Source organism: Littorina saxatilis, linkage group LG6 (assembly GCF_037325665.1).
Source record: "Littorina saxatilis isolate snail1 linkage group LG6, US_GU_Lsax_2.0, whole genome shotgun sequence".
Taxonomy (NCBI): domain Eukaryota; kingdom Metazoa; phylum Mollusca; class Gastropoda; order Littorinimorpha; family Littorinidae; genus Littorina; species Littorina saxatilis.
Window position 1 is genome coordinate 2,255,667 of NC_090250.1, and position 8,677 is coordinate 2,264,343.

An 8,677-nucleotide genomic window follows, 5' to 3' on the forward strand; every position below is an offset into this window, starting at 1 on the left:
CAGAATATCGGGCGAAGAAGACACACAAGAGGTACTTTTATAAACCAATTTATAGCCTTTGAACTCTTATGAGACCCCTTTGAACAGTTAGTTTGACCATTTTCCTGCTGTTTCCCAAAGTTTCAAGTCGATAAAGCGATGCGAAGTACCTTTTAACGGATGCGCCGCTTTGCGCCCGGATTGTCACCCATGTTGTATTCACATCCAACATGGCGGTCGGAAGTTCGTCTGCTCTCAGTTTCATACTAACTTACTAAAAGAAAAAAAAAAAAAAAAATTTTTTTTTTTTTCATAGTTGTTTAGATAGAGCTCTGAACCTTTCTTTTGATACCAAATGGAACATTATTGATAAACAAATGTGTGAGTTACAGTTAATTTTAGCTGAAAAATGTCAAAAATGGTTTCAATTTATCCTCTTTGCCTCTATTACGAATTTTATTACTTTAAAAATTCATAACTCGGGTTACACTTATCCAATCTCAAAGTTATAAATACCATTGGAATGCTGATGTTTTGCTCTTTCAAGTGATATAGATCAAAATGTTAAATGAAAATTTTGAATTTTTTTGTAACATACCTACACTTAACCCTTCAGACAGAATACATAAACAATATGTATCTCAACTATATGAATTCGAAGATCAATAGAGAAGATACACTAAGATTTAGACATCTTCATGCTCATGAACTTTTGATAACATTCCGACAAAACATTCTTCGACGACAAATTTTTACTCTCTCTCTCTCTCTCTCTCTCTCTCTCTCTCTCTCTCTCTCTCTCTCTCTCTCTCTCTCTCTATCTCTCTAATTCACACACACACACACACATACACACACACACACACACACACACACACACACACACACACACACACACACACACATACATACACACACACACACATTGCATGGTCTAAACGAAAGCTGTAATAGAGTGTTTACGGATCAGAATTGAGTCCACTCGGCACCAAAGTTTTTAATTTTGCAATCCAGAAAGACTCTCTTTTCCACCTCTCATCCCGGGTCGAACAAAAGACTCTTTCGATCACAATGCACTCCATATCACCGAGAGAATGGTCGGGCTGGTTGAAGTGCACTGTGAGAAGAGTACCTGTGTTCTTCCCAATGTGTGAGCGGTGGAGATAGAACCTTTCTCTGAGACTGTTTTGAGTCTGCCCCACGTACTGGGCACTGTGGCATTTTTTACACGAAATGAGATAGATAATGTTTTTGGTGTCACAAGAGAAGTGTTCTCTGAGAGTGAAAGTTTCCCCTGTTTTACATGAATTGAATGTATATATATCTTGCAGCAAATATCGTTATTTCTTGTAAGCGTTATATCTTGCAGCAGATAGCGTTAAGCGTTATATCTTGCAGCAAATAGTGTTATTTCTTTTAAGCGGTATATCTTGAAGCAAATAGCGTTAAGCCTATATCTTGTTAGCGTTATATATTGCAGCAGATACAGTCATACAAACCTTTCGCGCGAAATCAAAAGGAACGCTCTTCATTCACGACACACTGAATCGATAACAATAAAAAGCATTTCTTTCACCTCCATCATAGTTCAAGGGGCCATCCTGGGTGACAGACTCTCGTTGGTGACCGAGACTTGACACGGGTCAAATGTGCCAAGGGGGATTTCTGGGTCACTAGGTCATTGCATCCTATATCCTACAACCTTCAGTATTAAAACAACGACGGGAGTGTGAACCCGTAGAGAACGTCGTTGTTAGACTTTGATTGGACATTCCGACCGCATATTTCTCAATCCAATATTTTTATTATGACGGCAAAACATGGCATGATGCTGACATTAAATGGAGAACATGAAGAAAATAGATGTCAACATGAGCCAGTGGGCGAATGTTGATATCTTTTTCGAGACGTATATGTTGTCTTTTGCTTAATTACACTCAAAATAAACTTCGCCAAACAATAAATGCGACAAATTTCGCACTCTTAAAGCATACATTCCCGTGTCATTTCATTTAAATTTCTATGCCAGTTAAGGCCGTTCACTTGACTATCTGGATCACCTATCTATCGGATTACATGAAATGACACGGGAATTTATGCTTTCGACACAATCCTGCAACGAATCTAGAACAGCCGCACAGCATTCACGTGACCGGATACAGCCAATCACCCACAAGGCAAGACAGCTGTGATGTTCTCGAACAACATTCGATGCATTTTCATATGAGGCACTCACAAAACAAATACCACACAGTTGGACATGCGTTTTCATTGCTTAGTTTGTCCTCGTAATAAAGGAAGCAACAGATTCATAATCATCGTCAGACACAGTAAGGAAATAATCTAAACGCTGTGTAAAAGTTGCTTCGATTTTGTTCAAATAATAATTAAAAAAAAACGTCCACAGCCTTCATCTATTATACTTGCATTCCGAGAAAGAAAATAGGGACCGTCGCTGATATGATGTTGATACATGTACTCATACTTCTTGAACATTCTCAACTTTTCATTTCACTATAGCAGTCAGTGCCGAGACATGCATTACTTTGAGTTAAAGTGTTTACGCACGATCAGGGTGATTCGGCCACGGAAGATGGCTGTTTCCAGATTTTGTTTTCTTCCTGCACACGTACACAGCTCGGGACCTCAACTGTTCAGTTATTCAAGTAAATTTAAACCGCGGCAGTTATGAAACAAAAAACCACACACACACACACAAAACTAGCATCACAAGAATAGTAAGGTAATGGAACGTATTGATTTTGAACAAAACAAGACATTCAAAAGTTCGTCTTATTATTGCGAAGACACAGACAATGAAATGAAGCGAAACTTATCTCAGAAAGCGTTTGTTGTATTCTGTTTCTGGGGAAATAATGATAACGCGGTAGTGATGATTTGTTGCATTACACAAGCCTAGATAATAGTGAGGAAGAACAAGGGTTGTCCAGCGTTACAAACAGTGTCCCTTTTAACCAGTGAACTGTAAAAACAGTTACAGACAAATACCTGAAACCCGAATAATAACGCAAGTTTATTTCTGGTCTTTGAACTCATCATGAATAGCGGATAAAGAGAGAAAGAGAGCGAATGTCAAAATCTTGGAATAAAAGTTGAACAAATATTGCTGAAGCAAGTACTCAAAAAAGTACTTTCGTTCTCTCAGAAAATGAACCATGCCAAAAGGAATAATTTTGCTGTTATTTGTATGTTTAAAACCTATTTGCGACACCTTGTTACGTACGGCTTGCTTTTGTGTGTGTGTGTGTGTGTGTGTGTGTGTGTGTGGTGTGTGTGTGAGTGTGGTGTGTGTGTGTGTGTGAGTGTGTGTGTGTGTGTATGTTTGTGTGTGTGTGCGTGCGTGCGTGTGTGTGTGTGTGTGTATGTGTGTGTGTGTGTGTGCGCGCGTGCGACCGTGCGTGCGTGCGTGCGTCCGTGCGTGCATGCGTGTGTGTGCGCGGCGTGCGTGCGAGCGTGCGTAAACGCGTGTCAGTGTCTCTCTCCTTTCTACACCCTTTCCCTCGCAGCCTCCCTTTGACCCCAGCAGTGCAAACAACAGGGTCTCAAGGAATTTCATTTTCATCAGCATTAACACGGCAGCGATCCGCATGAAACCGACAGACTTTATTGTCGAGAGATGTAGCTCTAAATCTTCAAAAGACGATTTCTCTCCTTGACGCTTCTACCCTTGAAGAGTCTGCACTGTCCTTTTGAACCTAATTGTACAGACTAAAAAGAAAAGAAAGAAAAAGCAAAATCCACGCCTTCGGCCTTCGGTGTCCCTTCGACCCAATGCCCCATTTCGGCAAAAAGATGGTGTGTGTGTGTGCGCCTGCGCACTTGCATGCACAGAAGTCTCTCCCACACACATCGGAACTAAGCCGCCTGCATTGCATCGGAACTCGAGAATGGTTGTATGACGGCTTGCTGGTGCCAAAAAAGAGTGTTACTCGAATACCCACACCATTTTTGTTTCAAGTTGTTTGTTTGTTTGATAGATTGTTTCAGTGTTTGATTTGTTGATGTTTTAAATAGTTTTAAGCACGGAGCTTGCCATGTGAACTGTGGTAAGAAACAAAGTTGCAAAGTGTCGAATATAATAGCAATATCAACTGAAGAGCTGCTAAAACATAATAACCAACCAACCTTGTTTGATTTGTTTGTTTGTACTTCTTCTTCTTCTTCTGCCTTTGTGGGCTCAAACTCCCACGTACACTCGTGTTTTTGCACGAGTGGAATTTTACATGTATGACCATTTTCATCCCGCCATTAAGGCAGCCATACGCCGCTTTCGGAGGAAGCATGCTGGATATTTTCGTGTTTCAATAACCCACCGAACTCTGACATGGATTACAGGATCTTTTCCGTGCGCACTTGGTTTTGTGCTTGCGTGTACACACGAAGGGGGATAAGCCCGCACTATAGCAGGTCTGCACATAAGTTGATCTGGGAGATCGGAAAAAATCTCCACACTTAACCCACCAGGTAGCGGCGGCCGGGATTAGAACCCTCGACCTTCCGATTAAGAGGCCGACGTCTTACCACCCCGCCACAGCGCCCGTCAGTTTGTATACTTAAGGCTGTCCCTAATTGTGCCCGTTTATCGAACATTCAGTGTAAAAACTTCGTGCAGCCAGCTTTGGGAAGTAGACCTCGCACCAGGGAAGTATACACAAAAACCAACCACCCAGCCCTAGGCCAACTATGTCAAATGTTCGACAAACGCTTAGAACTGTACCCACGGAATACGCGCTATATAAGCTTCCTATTGATCCTATTGATTGAAATGTTTATCACTTTTGGCCCAGACATACCGCCATACCTAGGCTGTGAAAGCATGAGGCATGTGGCACGGTGCGCATTGGCGAAAACAGGCGAAGAGTTCCCCGGCGCGAAGCCGCCCATTGCATGTGACATGCCAGTGATTGTCGTCGCGGGAAACAGCGCGTGCGTTGCATGTCGTGCTGAGAAGAAGGGGAGGAGTTGAATGGGGGAGGGGGGGGTGAGAGCAGGAGAGAGAGAGAGGGAGCGAAAGAGAGAGAGAGAGAGAGAGAGAGAGAGAGAGAGAGAGAGAGAGAGAGAGAGAGAGAGACACACACACACACATACACGCGCGCGCGCACACACACACGCACGCACGCACAAACACACACGAACACACACAAACACACACATGCATACACGGGTGCCTTCTGTCTTCTCATGAACGTGGTGCGAGTTTTTTTCTCTCTATCTTGCTTGCCTTCTGTAAGACCCCCGAACCTTCGTCCCGATCAACCTGCTAGCTACCTACCCCTATCCCTATGATAAATAACTTTCTTTTTGCCCCTACTGACCAAAGTTTCAAATCTAGAATAATTTTCCCATATTTGTCTGTGTGCTATTGTCTGTGACCCTGCTTACGCTCCGAATGTTTTCTTGTCTGTATATGTCTGTCTGCCTGTGCCTGTCTGTCTGTCTGTCTGCCTGTCTATCTGCCGTCTGCTTGTCACAGTCTGTCTATCTATTGCTGTCCGGCGCTGTCTCTGTCTCGGTCTATGCCTGTCTCTCTCTGTCTGTCCCTGTCTGTCTCTCTTTTTCTTTTTCTCTGTCTGTCTGTCTGTCTGTCTGTCTGTCTGTCTGTCTGTGTGTGCGTGTGTGTGTGTGTGTGTGTGTGTGTGTGTGTGTGTGTGTCTGTCTTTCTGTCTGTCTCTCTCTCTCTCTCTCTCTCTCTCTCTCTCTCTCTCTCTCTCTCTCTCTCTCTATCTCTCTCTGTGACCTTGTTAAAGCTTCGAATGTCCTTCTGTCTCTGTCTCTGTCTCTCTCTTTCTCGGGCCTCTCTCTTGTTTTTCTTATATAGAGGTTTTCCTGCCGCTATCCCTCTTCATTTCTCTCAATAGTAAGCTTTCCTTAAAACAACTTCCCTCTCTCCCTCTTTTTCCACTCTCTCTAACCACATCCACCCCCCCCCCCCCGTCCCTCACCCTACTCCCCTCGACACCCACACACCCACCTACCCACCCACCCAGTCTTGCAATGTATCAGCGACCACTCTTCGCGTCAAACGTGGGGTTTTAAAATCCCATCAGCTTCCGAAATTGAATCAGACATTCCATTTCCGATTTCAATCGCTCTCGTCACTTTTTATTTAATTTTCGTTTTTCAACTTTTAGTTTCTCTCTTTCTTTTCCGCAACACCAGCCGTTTGTTTAAAACGACAATGTCTCCATTCGCAGAATAATGAACGGGTTGAACAGTTTTAGTTTGAAACTCACGAAGCTGGCAGGAAATTAAAAGATATTTGTCAATACATTTTCAACACTCTTTATCCGCTTGCCTGCTGTAACCTGTCCTATCCCATTCATTTGTCAAGCCCCCTCCCCTCGTTTGTAAGTGTCCATCTCTTTGCCTCTGTGTCTCTGTTTCTGTCACTGTCTCTGTCTGTCTGTTTGTCTTTTTGTCTCTGTCTCTGTATCTCTGTTACCGTCTCTGTTTCTGTCTCTGTCTGTCTTATCTGTCTGTCTTGTTTGTCTCTCTGTCTGTCTGTCTGTTTTGTCTGTCTGTCTGTCTTGTCTGTCTTGTCTGTCTGTCTCTCGCCCTTTTTGTACCCCCCCTCCTGTCTTTCTCTCCGGCATTTCTTTTTTTTCTCTTTCTCTCTTCTCTCCTCCCCCCACCCCCCACCCCCTCTCCTCTGTCTCTTTCGTCCCTTCTCTCTCCAGTCTATCCCTCTCTCTTCCGCTCTGTATCTCTCACCACCACCAACCCCCCGCCCAAGTCTCCTTCTCTCACCCCCCCCCCACCCCAGTCTCATCACAAGTTCAAGATATTTCGATTAAAAATAAAATCAGGGAGAGTGTGGGATGTCCGATAATGCGTAGGAAGGTTTACTTAAGTTCTAGAGCAGAGCTCTTCGATCGATTTCGCTACAAAAGGAATCGCCCGGACGCTTCATAAATGTTAAACGCAAAATGTACCTAGAGGCGTGTGTATTTTTGTCTTCATTTGGAAAAACCCAGAGAAAGTGTTAAAGGCACAATCCTTCCCGAGGTAAACAGTTCCGCTCACCGTCGGAGATCTGGGTAGGTTTTCTGTGAATGGTACTGAGCATTTTTTGATGAATTCATTTCGTAAAAGTCACTATAGTGAGATTTTTTTTTAATGTATTCGTTTCGTAAAAGCCACAATTGGCTATTTTATGGAATTATTTAATCAACAAATTCCAACTCGCCACAGCAAGCACTCAGGGTATCGCTTTTTGGTGTGGAGGTATACTAATTTATCCTACATACGTGAGAGAGACACTCGTGAAATAATAATCGTTCAAATCACACGTGTGTATATCATGTAAATGAGGTCATGTCAAGCAAGTCTGGCAGGGACCTGTTTTTGCACTGCTTATGATGCCAAAGTCACCGAGACAAACGTCATTATAGAAAAAAAATGTGCGCTCGCTAATTACCCTCGATGCATTTTTAGAACTAACACGTCACGCCACACTTTCAGAGTGACGTTTCTTTACTTTGACGTAATAGATTGCACGAGGCTTTAGAAGAGATCGAGGTTCCAAAACAAGCGTCTTCAAGGTAGCTGCCTCGACTGCAGCACATTTTCAGTAAAATACACGCACTTTCTTTCTTTCTTTGGTGTTTAACGTCGTTTTCAACCACGAAGGTTATATCGCGACGCGACGGGAAAATACACGTAAGTACAGTATGTAGGATAAACAGAATACTACATGGCTTGCTGTTTCGTACCAGATTTACACTCGTTGCTTTCTCAAAAGGTGAACAGCTCGCTTTCGCTCGCAGTTCAATCTTTTAAAAAAACAACTCGTGTAAATCTGGTACGACACAGCAAGCCATGTAGTATTCTCTATATCCCATGTAAAAAAGCTGGCCAGGTATGAGATAGTGAGCCGATCGTTGTCGCTTTTGTTTTTTTAGATCAGTCTGTTCAAGATTGTACAAGTATTGAGAGTCTCAACCTTCATCACATGCCCGGCATCCACATATCGTGCTTGTGTTCTGCCCGCGCGCACACACACACACACACACACACATACACACACACACACACACACACACACACACACACACACACACACACACACACACACACACACACATATCCTTGGCACAATGGGTCAACAATCCCAAAAATAATGCCTTAAAAAAATAAGCCTTTATTTTCAAAATAAGGCCTTATTTTTGGAAATACGCCCTTATATTTTCGAGAAATAAGGCCTTAAATCTCTATAGTCATTAATAATGAGGGCGTAAAGAAATAAGGCCTTATTTAATTTAAGACTGTAATAAAATAAGACCTTATTTTCGGTAAGGCCTTAGGAAAATAAGGCCTTAAAAAAATAAGGCCTTATTTTTCTGCGCATCACTACTGCTCACCCTAATAGCATCACACAATAACTTAACACACACACACACACACATACACTCATACGCACGCGCACACTCACGAACGCACATAATGTTTTCTCTTATTCCATTCATTATCTCTTTTTTCGCGCTCACGCGCATATTGTGCGCGTGAGCGCGAAAAAAGAGATAATGAATGGAACAAGAGAAAACATTTCCAAACGATAAACATTATGACACTGGTTGAAATCGGTTGTCGCACCTGGACTCTCCTGTACACCTGTACCTACCCTAACGCTTTTGCAAACACACACACACACACACACACACACACACACACACACACA

The 8,677-nt window shown here is 42.8% G+C and overlaps 1 protein-coding gene across 1 annotated transcript in view; it reads left to right on the top strand.

Annotated features, from left to right (window-relative positions):
* The window catches only part of LOC138968295 (fibrinogen gamma-B chain-like), a 485,749-nt gene that overhangs the window by 37,014 nt on the left and 440,058 nt on the right, over positions 1-8,677 (top strand). The window lies entirely within an intron of this gene.